Source organism: Schistocerca gregaria, chromosome 2 (assembly GCF_023897955.1).
Source record: "Schistocerca gregaria isolate iqSchGreg1 chromosome 2, iqSchGreg1.2, whole genome shotgun sequence".
Classification (NCBI taxonomy): Eukaryota; Metazoa; Arthropoda; class Insecta; order Orthoptera; family Acrididae; genus Schistocerca; species Schistocerca gregaria.
This window is the reverse complement of record NC_064921.1, coordinates 911,826,788-911,841,861: the sequence shown is the minus strand read 5'-3', so window position 1 is coordinate 911,841,861 and position 15,074 is coordinate 911,826,788. Positions and strand designations below refer to the sequence as shown.

General features: G+C 41.1%; 1 pseudogene; it reads left to right on the top strand.

The window, feature by feature from the left end:
• Nucleotides 1–6,241: 6,241 nt before the first annotated feature.
• LOC126337417 (5S ribosomal RNA) lies at nt 6,242–6,359 on the top strand (annotated as a pseudogene).
• Nucleotides 6,360–15,074: the final 8,715 nt, after the last annotated feature.

Genomic DNA, 15,074 nt, shown 5'->3' with positions numbered 1-15,074 from the left:
TGGATTTGATTTACTGAAACGTTAATAAATCCTGGAAATCATTAACTGTTGAAGGGTCTGTACGTAGCTTCTTCATGATTTTGATTAACATTTAACTGAATGTCCCCACCTATGGGACCTTAATTCTGTGCGAAAATTGTAAACTACTTTGAAAAAGACTGAGCAGCTGATTGTGTATATAGGGCCACATTGTGTATTATCTTTGTCACTAATTCTCTTGATTACACTGAGATTTTTGTAATTATTGGTGCCCCACACTTATCTTCAATACATCTGTGTGCAATATTTCAGTATATACATCCTTTCCTCCTCTCACCTGATGAATGAAAAGCATGAATGAGAGTGTACAACATACATTTCAGTGTCTAGATCTGTGGGAGTAATTGTAGTCTACGACTATTGCAGAATAGCCAGCCCTATACAGCATGTACCAGAAAGCAAAGAGGTTTCCGTTCGCCTTGGACGAAGCGCTTGTACAGGTTGGCACCACCCAATAAGGACCTCTCTGGGCACGTCTGGAGGAACGAGACGCATGGGTTCCAAAAGATTTCGCTCGGCAGTGCTCCGGGAGACGCGAGACGGCCGATATCGACTAAGTGTGAGTGTGCATATTCATAGTTAATTCATTATCTTATTTTTGTAGATATGAACTACAGTCAAAATTAACGTCTTGCTCTCATTACTCATTGCTCGTTGTGCGGTATACGGAATTTTCCTTGTTAATTTTGGAACATTATAACCAGTTGGACTGAGCCACACATGGAAGCCATTGTTCTGGTCTAGCTCTGTTCAAATTCGTGGACTCGTGATGTATCTTCTCAGTTCAGTCTGATTTGGTTCGTTGGTGACCTCATGAGTGTAGTATAACTGAACAGATTTCTGAAATAACTTCCGGGAATTCAGCCAGGTAACACTTTCAGCGACCCCCGATATTGCGGCGGTAGAACACCCCGCCATTTTCAAGGCAAACTGCAACGCACAGGCGACGTACATGCAAATTTAAAACCACGGTTCTCGGACTGAAGCAGGAAAGATAACACACACATTGAACACTTGTGCCACCAAAGATGACCAAAGTCAGAGCTATCGATAGTGAAACTACGAATTCGCAGGTGAGGTAGCATTGACTCTGTCCCTCTGTTTTTTGACCACGGAGAGAGCCGGATTCCAAACAGAGTTTAAACAAAACCTCCATCCCTGTTAAAGAGGTTGCTCGCTAATTTAATCTCAAGTGCCTCAACTACCTCCTGAGACTTTGCCAGCTGAGCTGTCCCATCTTGGAGTTGCATTTCGTCAAAATGGTTATGGTGATTGACGAATTGAACGTGCGTTGCGCTATCGACCATTTGAACACCGGGTGATTAATGATAATTCGAAGTCAATACCTAAAGTCTATTGCCTTTTTGTCTTACTTAGGAAACACTACCAAGAAGATAGGTCGTACTTTTCGGAAATACGATGTGAAATGTGCTTTCCGACGTCCATCTAAAATTAGAGCGCTTTTGAGTTCTGTTAAGGATGATCATGGTCTGCGTAAGGCGGTTGTATATCGTATTCCTTGTGGCTGCGGCATGGCATATATTGGTCAAAATATCAGGACCGTGGAGGACCGATGTACTGAGCATAAACGGCACACACGATTATAGCAGCCAAGTAGATCTGCTATTTGCCGAACATTGCTTGGATACTGGTCACCCCATGTTATATAATAACACCGAGATATTGGCATGCACGTTCAGCTATTGGGACAGTGTTATTAAGGAGGCAGTTGAGATTAAATTAGCGAGCAACCTCGTTAACAGGGCTGGAGGTTTTTGTTTAAACTCTGTTTGGAATCCGGCTCTCTCCCTTGTCTAAAAACAGAGAGACAGAGTCAATGCTACCTCACCTGCGAATTCGTAGCCTCACTATCGATATCTCTGACTTTGGTCGTCTTTAGTGGCTCTAGTGTTCAGTCTGTGACTTATCTCTCCTGCTTTAGTCCGATAACCGAGGTTTTAAATTGGCATGTACGTCGTCTGTCCGTTGCAGTTTACCTTGAAAATGGCGGGGTGTTCTACCGCCGAAACGTCGGCGGTCGCTGAAAGTGTTACCTGGCTGAATTCCCGGAAGTTATTTGAAAGTTATATGCCAGGAGAAACTCAGGTCCCACAGATTTCTGAAACTTCGCCAATTTCAGTCTCAGTTCGTAATCTAGTTTCCGCAAGTCGTTGTTGTCTCAGTACGTGTTAAGTACGAATCAGAGAGCCTTAAGTTCGCAGATAATGTCTTACGGTAATATATCCTGTCCAATTTGCTTAGATATTCTGAATCTTATCATTCATTTTATGCAGAAGTTTTGTATGTGATGACTACGCTTTCGCGTATTGTGAGAATCGTTTCATGCCACAGTAACTGATTCTCGGGTAGAACTTCTTCTATAGCGCAATTATTAACAGTTTATTCTTATCGATGAATACTTGTTCACTTGCTTCGTTCACTCAAGCCAAGGGAACGACCGTTTGCCAAACATGTTCCTGCTGGTGAAGTTTTTCTTTATGTTTGCCATTTGTCCTGAATCTCCCTGATATCTGTATATGTGCATTAATGTCGCCACTGACACCTCCATAATTAATACTTAATGACAAATCGTGCTGGGGTCTCCAAGACGCAGTTGTAAACGAATTTGGTAACTTAGCCGAGACTGCTGTCAATAACAGCAACCATCACCAGTTTATTAGTTGTTCAGTTCATTAGTTTGTTCAGTTGTGTAAAACGTGATATTTTTACCACAGCAAGTGCTTATGTATTCCCCCTAACTTCCATTTTTAAGTGCTACTGCTACCCGCTGTGCAACAGATAAATATGGCCAAGTTATTTATTTAATATTTATTCAACTATCATAAATGTGCAAATACGGCAACTCAGTTAATTTAAACATCAAAGGTTTTTCTTTCATATATATATCCATATATCGACTTCATCCTTTCATGTTAATAGTTACCTCGTTTTTATGGACACCATCACGAACACCGATCTCCAACGGGATCCATCACGTACAGGTACCCTTCGCTCTTAATGCAGAAGAGTTTCGGTATCTGTAATTAGTTAACCTTGGATAAATTCATTCAACGGAGTCATTTTTTGTCAACTAAGACTCAAAAAATTGAAACTGCTTTTCAAAATATATTGTGGAAAAAGGGTGGAACACTTCTTCCTGCCCCCCCCCCCCACCACCCCCTCGAAGATGAGACCGTGGTTGCTACCCATACAAGCACTCAACCGAACTGGAGGGGACTTAAAATTGTTGTTCATAGTAAAGGCAACAATAGTCCGCCAATAGTACAACAATTGGGTGGACAGAATTGATTACAGCAAACCAACTTCAATTCCATGTAAAATATGAGCTCGTCCCAATTAATTTGCACTCTATTATAGCTGTTATGTTTGTGCGTATTTAATGTGGAGATATTACCAGGTCGGAAGAAAAATGTAGGTTTTAACGTTCGATCGAGAGCAAGGTTATTAGAGAGGGGGCACCAGTTTGTATTGTTAAGACTCGCGAAGCAAATCGCCTACGCCCTTTCAAAGGAACCATCCCGTCGTTTGCCTGGAGCAATTTATGGAAACCTCGGACAGCCTGAATCTCGATGGCCGTAGGCGGATGTGAACCGTCGCTCTCATGAATCAGTCCAGTGTGCTGACCATTGCGCCACCTCACTCGGTAAAAGAAAGGGGAAGACGGAAGGCGAGAACGGGAGGCAAAGAAGAAGGTGAAGGCAATGGATTGGAGGGCTATAAAATGGGAAGACGTTGGAGTTTCATCCACGATTCAGATTGGACTGTGTTCGGTTACAGTTCCGTAAGACGTATCCCTGGTACGGTGAAACTTGTATCTTGTTTCTAGGAAATGGAGCGTCTCTCGTCGTACCAAGTAAGCCACCGCAACAAAAGCGGAAAAAATGACATGTTGGCGACGAAGAGTAACTCACTGACTAGTTATCATCTTCTTTATTTCCTTGTCAGGTCTACCACAAAAGAGCGGAAGTTTTTGTGATCTTTGATTTAAGAAAATAATGGAATACAACGAAAATGTATGATGGATCTTGTTTTGTTTGTTACTATTTTATACTAAGCGACAGGGAAATAATGTAAAAGGATTCGTGTTATTGTCGCATCAATTTGATTTTCAAATTTGTTATTCTATGTTTCTCAATTTATAAAAAAAATTTGTTCAAATATACGCATTCATTACTTTGTTTTGAAGCTTTGTTTAAGTCAACAAAGGATCTAGAATACTAAACGGCGAAAATTCTTACATTGTCACCTTTTCGTAGGTGCATGTTGCGCATCAAACTTGTACCAGGGGCAACAAAAATATGATTTTCATAATTTTTATAATTATTGACCTAATTTATTTATAACGCTGTGATAATCTACTCGTTAAGAGGTACAATCTCAGTTATTAAGGTAAGTAATTGTGTGTATGGTTTGAGGCAACGTAATTTATGGCGCGCAAATTACTCGCACTGTAATCATCCAGTATTTGAGAATGAGAGCATTTAGAGACTCCCAACAAGTTTTACACGTAATTTTGAACCTTTTCGAAATTGCATCTCGATGACAGCTGTTACAAAATATTGGAAGGAAAAAAGTTTATTGCTAAGTACATTTTCGTTGTTCTTACAGTAGAACCTTCAGGCATGACTACTATCTGTTTACTAATACGTAACTCTATTCGCAAGACTTGTTGCAGAGACACATATACCACTGCAGGTATCTCATTACATCATTGTACAATGCGTAGTGCAGTAGATATGACGTCATAAACAACATGTGAAGATCTAATTTTTCTTAACACTGAGCACATATTACGCAGATTATAGTCACCCAGAGTTTGATAACGAGAGCAGTTAGAAGTGACTTCCAGCAAAATTCAAACGTGATTCCATACATGGGAGTTCGGTACTTCAAAGAGTCGTGGTGAGGTTACTGATAAACAGTCTGTACTGCGACAAGAATTAAGCAAAAAATGGGAGAATATCGGAGGGCCACTGTTTTCGGCCCCAACCATCCGGATGCTGTAGGAATAAAGGGGAAAAAAACCTATGCAGTGGTCGGACAATTTTCTCCAGGTTGTGCTATTACGTAAAAAATGGTTCAAATGGCTCTGAGCACTATGGGACTTAACATCTGAGGTCATCAGTCCCCTAGAACTTAGAACTACTTAAACCTAACTAAAGATGTTGAGTCCCATAGTGCTCAGAGCCATTTCAACCATTTTGAAACCTAACTAACCTAAGGACATCACACACATCCATGCCAGAGGCAGGATTCGAACCTGCGACCATAGCGGACGCGCGGTTCCAGACTGAAGCGCCTATAACCGACTACCACGTAAATCTATTCGCAAGACTTGTTGCAGAGACACATATACCACTGTAGGTATCTAATTACATCATTATACAATACGTAGTTCAGTAGATATGACATCATAAAGAACACGTGAAGATCTAATTTTTCTTAATACTGAGCACAAATTACTCAGATTATAGTCATCCAGAGTTTGATGACGAGAGCAGTTGGAAGTGACTTCCAGCAAAATTCAAACATAATTCCATACATCGCTCAGTCCAATAGAGATAGCTGGGTGCAAACGTGTATGTAATTAAATCAGTATTTTTGGATTTAAGTGGCTTCGTTCTTTGATCTCATAACGGACGAGAAGCCACATAAATAGGCATATAATGTTTAGAGAGGCGAAAAATATTTACATAATAAAAATTCTGTTAACTAAGAATTTGTAGCGTAACGAATATTTTCATACGTTACTACACAGGCGGACTTGCGATACGCAGACAAAATTACTTTTTTATTTCTAAATTATTTACATTAAATGTAACCAAGACATAAATAAGTGAATCTGTAAAGCATATCAGTATTTGATTACATATGCATTGCTTATTATCGTAATAGTCAGCCACGTGAGTGAGAGAGAACACAAAGGATCAGCACGCCGCTGATTTGGCAACAGAGCGCGTAGTCTAAAATCGTTCTTATTGTTCAGTTCTGCTCGCCGACTACTAAAAATTATGGAAAGCATGTCGACTGTTTCAAAATCCCGCTCCTTTCTCTGTTCTTCTCCTCGGTAGATGTTAGTGCAATGTATATGTAATTACGTAAACTAATAAATGGAATAATTAGTTGAAATGCATAAAAATTGTACGTCATTTGAAATTTACTGCACTCTTTGATATGAGATGCCAACGGCCTTGCTGCAGTGGTAACACCGGTTCCTGTCAGATCAACGAAGTTAAGCGCTGTCGGGCTGGGATAGCACTTGGATGGGTGACCATCCGGTCTGCCGAGCGCTGTTGGCAAGCGGGGTGCACTCAGCCCTTGTGAGGCAAACTGAGGGCCTACTTCATTGAGAAGTAGCAGCCTGCCCCTCCATATCCGCATTCAGTGACGCCTGTGGGCTCAGAATGACACGGTGGCCGGTCGGTACCTTTGGGCCTTCGTGGCCTGTTGGGGAGGAGTTGATATGAGATATTTAACATATTTATTCACTTGACGCAAAGCAATTTATTTTTGAGGGAACTTACAGTGTTTGCTGTATTTAACTTTCCTTCTGGAAAGGCTAATAACTTAGACGGAATACGATTACTTTTATTACGACGATAAAAAAAGGTGCAACATCGTGTGATATTTCAAAGATTAATTTTCTTGAAAAGCCTACAATGCGACTGTTCAATTTTTGCCTTGAGCCGCCAGAGAGTTAGCAGTCATAACCTATATATGTACCGTAAAAGGCAGTGTCCTGGCAGACTCTCCTCTCCCAGTTTCAAGGGGGTGAAATAAAGGATGGAAGGTTTTCGGAAAATATGTCGCTATTAAGGGAATTTGAAGCTAGACCTACGAAAAACTGGTATTTGGTTTCACGGTCGGAAGTAAAGAAATACGTTTTTCGCATTTTTGAAAATTCAACTCGTATAAGGGTGAAATAGAAGGTAAAAATTTCTTTAAATAGATAATTATTAAAGAACTACGGAAGTATTTTTGAAGCTCCATCTATGAAAAGTGGTTATTGAGTCCTTGGTTACAAATAAAAAAAAAATGTTTTTTTACGGTGTATTGATACTTTCCGCTTTTCTGGACCGTCTGACTACAACTGAATGAAACAATTTTCCTGCCATACGCATTTCGCCTTTATTCTTTACAAGGTGTGGAATATGTACATATTTTTACTATTTGGTTTACATTTTGGGGCAATATACCTGTTAGTTATAAACATTTCTGGTGGTTGGCTTTTGCTATGATGTAGTAAAATTTCAAATTCTACTTACAGGTTTCGTGGACGATTTTCTGCATATTACGTTTCTGTTCCATTTTTGGTGCCGTTACTCTCCTCATAATTGTCACTTGCGGTTTTTTCCCCATTTCACAGAACTAGGAAATGAACATTTGTTGTGATGCAATGTTTTGGTTTGTTTCGCCGACTGTCGAATGTTATTGCCAAATATCATATGTTATTGCCACTGTCAAGTGTTATTTCTGAATTATGTGTGTGTGTGTGTGTGTGTGTGTGTGTGTGTGTCCAGCAGAAGGCGAAGGGAGATCTTTTTGCTCCTTGTGTGAGAGGAACGATTTTTATCATATCATTTCTTTTTTTAACTGTAGTAGGGAGCCTGTACTGATGTGTGTTTGGTCATTTATCACATGTTTGTTCTCAGCGATGGCTTTCTGAATGTGAAAGTTTTCTTGCATGCGTGAATGATATTTGTCATGGTTGCTTATTCCCATTATTACCATTTCTTGTTCCATGTCTGTAGGATGGTGATTATGTTGTTTTAGTCAGACGGTCCAAAAAGTAAAAATTATCTGTATACTGCAACACTACACGCAACTGAGGAAGACAGGACTGTAGAAGTTGAAGATGTTAAAAAAATTCGTGTTTCAGTGTTTTTCGAAACTGTACCCGTAAGATGGTGAAATAGGAGAAGAAAAGGTTTGTGAAATTATGTCGTGGTGAATGCATTTTTAACGCTACGTCTATGAAAATTTGAATTTGTTTCCTCGCTTAGAAATAAAAAAATGCACGTTTCACTGTTTTTGGAAATTCGAGCCCTATGGATTTGAAATAATGAATGGAAGTTTTTATGGAAATATTTCATTATCCAATCATTATTGAAGCTATCGCTATTAAAATTTGTATTTGGTTTTTCTATTAGCAATAAAAAAGTACGCATTTTACGGTTTTTGGAAACGCAGTCCACAAGGGGATGAAATGTACTCTAAAAACATTTCATTGTATAAGCATCGTAAAGCCAAATCTAAATCTTTGAAAGTTGATGTTTAACATCCCGGTTGGTAACGAAAAAAAAGTGTTTCACTGTTTTTGGAAATTCAACCCCTATGGGAGTGAAATATGAACAGACTGATACACTGACTGGTCATTGCCCAGCGCAAAACTGCTATGGACAGAATCTTAAAATTTGGAGAGAATATGAATCTTTGGCTGTAGGCATCGTTTACGAAAGGATTTTTCGAAATTCCATTCCTAAGTGGCGAAATCTCTTTTTGAAGATATGTCCTTATTAATGCAATTTTCAAGCCAGAACTACGAAAATTGGAATTGGGTTTCTCAGTCAGAAATTTAAAAAAAATACATGTTTCAGCATTTTTGGAAATTCAACCACTGAGAGGGTGCAGTAGTGCATGAAAGTTTGCTTGAAAATAAATCGTTATTAAAGAACTAGTGAAGCATTTTTAAAGCTACATCTGTGAAAATTAGTATTTGACTTTTTGCTTGGAAATGAAAAAAGTACATGTTTCAGAGTTTTTCGAAATCCAAGCGCAGAAGGGAGTGAAATGGGGGACGAAACTTTATATGAAATTATTTCATTATGAGAGCATTTTCAAAGCTAACATAATGAAAATCTGTATTTGGCTTCTCTGTTAAAAATTAAAACCTACTTGTTTCACTGTTTTTGGAAATTCAACCCCTATGGGGGTGAATTAGGGAATGAAAATTTTTAAGAAGGTATTTCATTTCATTAATAAGTTTTTAAAGCTAAATCTATGAAAATTTCAATTTCGCATCTTGGTTGGTTATAAGAAATATGTGTTAAGGGATGAAAGTTTCGATGGAAATAGATCCACAACAAAGCAAATGGCATGGTTAACAAAAACCTTGGACCCCAACTGACCAACATAAGTACATTCAGAAAAGATCATGTTCCTACGGCCTTAGTTAGCATGAAAAGTTTAGAAGGTGCCGCAATTTGTGAACAACATACAAATTCGATTAAAAAAACAGAAACAATCCGTGCAGGCCATACAGTCTACGCGAGTGAAGCAGTGGGCGGTAAGCTAGTGCTATATATAAATTAGATCTTACTAGGAAACGTAACGGACTCGAGGTTTTCTGCCATTCCCATACTAGAGTGGATCACTAGCATACCTACAGAAGCCAACTGGGTTGGCAACTTTGGACGAGCGGGGTGCAGGAGACTCCCAGAAGCCAATCAACGAAACGAGGTCAACTGCTTGTGTAGTCGAATAAGAGGTTGCTTTTAGGTGGTCAGAGGTAGGGAGCAGGCTTGGCGTAACGAGCATCTCCAGAGCGGGTGAGAGGTTGCTTGAGAAATTCTTAATCGAAACCTGACTCGAGTAGCAATTACTGTTCTCTTGTTTTTATATGACAATTAGCGAAATGCTAACCAGTGTACTTCGTTTAATGTGAGCTGTTATGCTATTTCGAGAATCGTCGAGTAAGGTTAAGCTAGCGACGTTCAAGCATTTATTTATTTCTATGATCCGCACAGGCGCAGTTGGTCAAAGTACTGATAGAGGAACGGGTTATTAATTAATCTCAGCTGGGGACCGACTGGTGGATCATATTACAAACTATTATTGTTGATGGTTAGATATAATGGTCACATGTAAAAGCAGGAAGAAATGAAATGTCACAACTGTTCGCAAAAATGAGAAATGAATGTATCTCGATGATGTAACAAATAGGAGAAATAGCAGATCTTGGGCAGCAATTTAAATCACTGTTGCCTTAAGCTCTCCTTCGACTGCTCAACAGTTTGTAGAAAACTTAATTTCATTTTATAATTACGGAATGATTTTAGTACTTAAACCAGCTGGGGTAGGTAATTATTGTGAGAATTCCAGATTTATAAAGTTCTTCATCTACATCTACATGCTTGCTCTGCAGTTCCATGTCTTGCAGTGTCTGGAAAAGGATTCATTGAACCTTCTGTAAGCTATTTATCTACCGTTACACACTCGAACAGCGCGTTGGAAAAACGAACACTAAATCCTTCGTGCGAGCTCTGATTTCTCTTTTCATTATGATCATCATTTATCCCTATGTAGGTGGGCGCCAACAAAATATTTTCACACTCTGCGTGGAAAGTTGGTGACTGAAATATAATGAGAAGGTCCTGCCGCAGTGAAAAACGCTTTTGTTTTAATAACTGTCACCACAATTCGTGTATAAAACCCGTGGCACTCTTTCCTCGATTTCGAGATTATGCAAAATAAGCTCTCCCTTTTTGAACTTTTTCTATGTCCTCCGTCAATCCTATAAGAAGCAGATCGCCCACCGCACAACTGTACTCCAGAAGAAGGCGGATAAGCGTCGTGTAGACAGTCTCTTTATCAGATCTATTACATTTTCTAAGTGTTCTGCAAAAATGTTGCAGTCTTTGGTTTGGTTTCCCCACAATATTATGTATGCGATCGTTCCAATTTACGTTATTCGCAGTTGTAAACCCTAACTCTATAGTTAGGTTTGTGTGATTTATCGTGTAACTGAAATTTGGAGGTTTCCTTTTAGTACTAATGTGGATGACTTCACATTTTTCATAATTAGAGTCAACTGTCACTTTTTGCACCATACAGATATCGTGTTTAAAGTCTTTGAAAGTTCGTCATGAAACCGAAGGATACAGAAAAACCTCAAGGTGGGGGCGCTAAAGATATCTTGAGCTACCTTTACTTCTACCGTAATAAAAAATAATCAAGTCGCATGCAAAGTTTAAGAAAGTTTTATTTAAACTGATTGTACACGTATACGGGTACAAGACAATATAAAAAAGTTACAATTGTGTTCCTCTTCCTCAAACGATGAATCCTACGCGCATATTCTTCCGGGAAGTTGGTTAATTACATCGTCAATAGGACAATCAATGGCGCTGTGAATGTTCAACAGAGCTAAGCCGTTAAGTCGATCCTTGTTCATTATCGACCTCGAAGGTTCTCTGTACAAGAAAAACAGTAGAATATTCGCGACTTTTCTCGAACAAGTTCCAGACAGAATAATGTATCGAGATCACTAGAATTGCAGCGACTTTTCTCGTAGGTATGTGTTAGCTATCTATGTGCCAGACGGAAACGTATAAAATACGATGACGCGGACGCGCATGCTACATAGGAAAAAGTACAACTGGAGGTATTTTAAATCCACCGTCGAACTACGAGAAAAAGTGTATTTTGTCGCCAAACACTTTTCGTTTCATTGATATAAAACATCATCAGTGGTCGGTAATGAAAGATATTTACAGTCTGGTTTCCTTTCTAGATCGATCGAAAAACAGTTCGTCACAAAAGAAGTTAATTTTTGCCTTCGGTACTTTATGTCTGATTCTCCTTCTCATCAGGAGACCTCGTCTGTTTGCACGTTTTTGAGATATTTCCTCCTTTTGCCCTGTTTTTAGCCTAACCGCACACAGCACTGCGTTGTGTTTCACATCAAGAAATGCCTAGTTCTGCATAGCATTGTGGGGTTAGGCAGGAAACAACAGTAGGAGTGATATGTTGTGCTGTGAGAGTAATGTATGGTGTTTACATTCGCTCTTCAAAGAGTTGTACGTATTAACTGGACCACCACAATACATGTATTCGCTAATGAAATACCTTATAAATAATCCACCATAATTTGACAAGAATCCATACCTAGAACGCTACAAGAAAATTGACCTTTATTACACGTTATTAAAGCTGTCAGTGGCTCATAAAGTAGTTCAGTATGCAGGAACAAACATTTTTGATGATTAGCTCAGGTAGCAGAGCAAGTTTTGAATCTAGCCTAACATCATTTCTTCTCGACAATTCACAATTCCTTCTATTCCGTGAACAAATGTTTATTTAGAAACTAGTAAAAATATTTTTAAACGTATTTGAATGAGTAGGACTAAAAGTATTAATTAATTAATGTTAACACTGCTTCCCCGGGCCTTCAATGCAGAGACTGGTTTGTTGCAGCTCTCCATCCTGCTCTATCCCCTGTAAGTCTCTTCATCTACGAACAAGTTCTGCAACCAACATATCTTTGAATCTGCTTACTGTGTTCGTCTCTTGATCTTATTCTACTATTTTTACTTTTTTTTACGTCTTCTTACACAACTGTAAGGACAGGCGGGCTACACACTGGTGCGGCAGCGGTCGTTTTAGGAAAGCTGGGCAAGAACAGAAATGATTAGCGAACAAGTTATCACAGTAAACAGAAGATTTACATTATTGTATTTCTCCAAATGTATCAGGACTCCTTACAAATAATGCAGCAAGAGTCAGAGTCCAGCTCTCAGCATCAACAGAGAAGAAGCTCTCTGTAATAGAGCACGAGCGATGGTGTCGGAACAGTGGCTGGGTGGCGTCTGTGGACTTTCCCGCAGTGAACAAGCTCCAAGTGCGGTGTACCTGCTGCAGATTGCGGCAGCAGACATGCATACAAACAGGCGCTGAAGCGTAAACAAGACAAGAACAGCGTACAATATGACATTCCACGCCCAAGGCCAGCGCCGAACCTAGTAAGGAACGGCGTAAGGTTAGCCAAGGTTGCACGCCCTGGTGGAACGGCACAGGCCGCGGAACCTCAGCGCCCTTCACACACACGCGAAACAACCGCTGCAACAGCTACACAACAGCCACAGACGACACTGAAAACCAACAAGCATCGGTACCAACACCTATGCCACCAAACAACACGACCGCACTACCGGAAGTCACGTGCTGCGAATAAACGCACGCTATACAGGAAAACACACCCACACAAGAACACCCAGAACCCAAAGCCCAGAGGAGGAATAGACGTACACGCAAACACAGGGCGGGGAACACGAAATCACCACAACAGGTCACCCAGCAACAACAGACCAATAACACACAGGAAAACAGTCAACGAGACACCGAGACTGTAACTCACACTACCATCCCCCTCACCACAGAAGTAACACAGGCGCCACAACCTCTGTCACAAAACACAAACGCCACTCCTAACAACACGCCAATACCCACACAAGCGGCCGCTAAATCTACAGCAGCACCTGAGGCTGCCACACCCAACACCAACACATCACTATTCCCTCGACACACGACCGTTCAAGTCCTTACCAAGGTGCTGACGGCCGTCACTACACTCATCACCCAGCACATGAGCGCCGAACCCGGGCAATACTAGGCTGTCATACACACTGCCATCACAACCCACTTTCACACTCTTACATGAATAACATACCACACCGGCCCATAACGCAAACCCGCACACACTATCACAGATACTGTTCTGGAATGCAGACTCGATCCACAACAAAAGGGCACAATTTGCCGCATTCATGGAGCGCAAGGGAATCCTTGTCGCGCTACTGAGCGAGACTAAGCTTAAACCGCACAAACAATTAAACTTTCCTGGCTACTGCGTCTATCGTACCGACCGACCGGGCGACTCCGTGGCAGGTGGAACTGCAATCGTCATACTCAAAGACATTGAGCACACAAACATAGAACTCCCTGAACTGGAAAAAATCGAGGCTACGGCCGTCAGAGTCAAGTTCAACGGAGCCTACACCACACTGATATCGGTATACAACAGTAATGTAGGCATTTCAACACGCGATATCAGAACACTACTCAACATCTCACCGCAAGTAATAGTCGCTGGAGATCTGAACGCTAAACACCCAGAATGGAATTCACGCATACGAAATCCCAACGGCAAAAAACTGTATGGACATTCACCAGGCAGAAACTACATTATACTAGCGCCGACTGAACCGACGCACATTCCCTATCAGAGGGGACACTGCCCTCAAACCACCAACCTGTAATACTATACATTGATGAAACACTGCAGCACATGGAACAACGCAGGATGTTGGACTATGGGCGTGCGAATTGGACATTGTTCAAGGAAACGCTCGATAACCACATCCCACCCATACACGAAATTAACGAAACATCAGAAATTGACGAGGCAGTAGAAACACTCAGGAACGCCGTCCAGGACGCAATGGCTGGCACCATACCTGATCGCACCTCACAACAACACAGTGCGGCCCTGCGCCAGGAAATCCTGGGTCTAATCTCAATGAGGCATCGCCTCAGGTGACAATGGCAGCGCACCAGGCGTCAGTACTTCAAACGGCACATTAACAGGCTACAGGGCATCGTACACGATAAAATACAAACACATAGAACACAACAGTGGAACCAAAAACTCGAAGGGGTGGAAGGGCTGAACACCGCGCGGCCTGGCGTGTGGCAACTAGCCCGACACTTCACCAGGGAGAAAATATATACCCCAACGCTTCAAGGGCCTGACGGACCTGCATACTCAGCGGAAGAGAAAGCAGAACTAATGGCCCGCACACTCGCAGCGTCATTCACACCGAACCTGGTACCATCAGATACAGTGTTCACACTAGCTATTGACCAGAAGGGTACACGCATTCTAACCCAACCATCGCCCGACGACATTCGACATGCTAGCACAGCCGAAGTCTCCTGTGCTATAATGCATTCCGCTGCTAGGAAAGCCCCTGGTCATGACATTCAAAACCGTGTCCTCCAGGAGTTCACGGATAAAGCAACTGAGTACCTAATACACATAACTAATGCCATACTAAAACACCAACACTTTCCCGCCCATTGGAAGACGGCCAAGGTCCTGATGTTCAGGAAGCCGGGGAAAGACCGTAGCCTCCCACAAAATTACCGACCCATTAGCCTTCTGAGCTCGCTCAGTAAGATTGTTGAGAAGGTGATTCTCAAACGCATCGCTAGGCACTGCATAACAAATGACATCC